This window comes from Podarcis pityusensis, assembly GCF_964106645.2.
Source record: "Podarcis pityusensis genome assembly, chromosome: 3".
Classification (NCBI taxonomy): domain Eukaryota; kingdom Metazoa; phylum Chordata; class Lepidosauria; order Squamata; family Lacertidae; genus Podarcis; species Podarcis pityusensis.
Genome location: NC_138026.1, coordinates 13,480,079 through 13,481,319, shown reverse-complemented (window position 1 = coordinate 13,481,319; position 1,241 = coordinate 13,480,079).

The window sequence follows — 1,241 nt, the reverse complement described above, 5'->3', positions numbered from 1 at the left end:
GTTGTTGTTGTTGTTGTTGTTGTTGTTCTTCTTCTTCTTCTTCTTCTTCTTCTTCTTCTTCTTCTTCTTCTTCTTCTTCTTCTTCTTCTCTCTCCTCCTCCTCCTCCTCCTCCTCCTCCTCCTCCTCCTCCTCCTCCTTTTCCTTGTTTCCTTGTTTGGCTTTCTTTTTCACAGGGCACCTGACCATTCTAAAGAAAGAAAGAAAGAAAGAAAGAGAAAAATGGCAAATGCTTTTTTTAATATTAAAAAGTTGTTATTTTCCAGATCATCAGACTAGTTGATTTGAAGCATTAAAACATATAAACATGGAGGGAGGGAAACAATCACACAGCCTATGTTTGTTTCTTTTTTAAAAAATAGTAACTACTTTCCATTAAGACTTTTCAGTTGCAAAACAGCAGTACATTAACCAACATTTCCTACTCTCTTTTCAGAGCCAACAACCAATTTTCACTTACCAACTGTCTTTTCAGAGTTGCCAAAGATTGCAAATTCACCCAGAGCTTTACAAAATATTGAGAATTGCTATGACTTTCTCCAACAGCAAAAGAACAAACTGTTACTGTATGTACAATCAATACAGTTTATTAATCTTTGCTATTGTAGGCACAGGAGCTTTGAAGGATTTTTATTATTATTTTGCTCCTTTTTGTTTTGAAGTTTCATACCCTGCCTTTAAATTCAATTATCCTCAAGGTGGCTTAGTTTGCAATCATACAACCTTCACTTGTCAGAGGGGGAGGTCCCTGAGTTAGGGTTGCCATATTTCAAAGAGTGAAAAAAGAAAAGTTGTTGAGCTCTTTTTGCCATTTTTGAGCTATTTTTATGGGAAATCGGCAGTTGCTAGGAATCACAAGTGTTGTGTTGTTCATGTCCTGTTTGCAGACTTTCAACAGGACACCATGAGAACACAAGAGGCATAGCTTCCCCAGCCTTGGCCAGAGGGTGGACTTTGGTTTTTCAAATTTCAGCTGTGCCCTGTGCAAGCCCAGAATTCAGCAAACACCTTTCCCCCAACACCTCTCACCTTCCGTTCTGTTCAATTCACTACTTCATAGTTGTATCCATTGCAAGGGAACCAGTTGCCTCTGCCTAGGCCTAGGGGAAGAAGGGGCTCCTATAGGTGGAAAGGGGGCTTAATTTCACATTTTCTATTCACCCCTTTGGCAAGATGTTTCTCTATATGAGTTAAATTGTTTTACAAATCCCATGATTTAAAGACCAAACACAGATACTTTAAA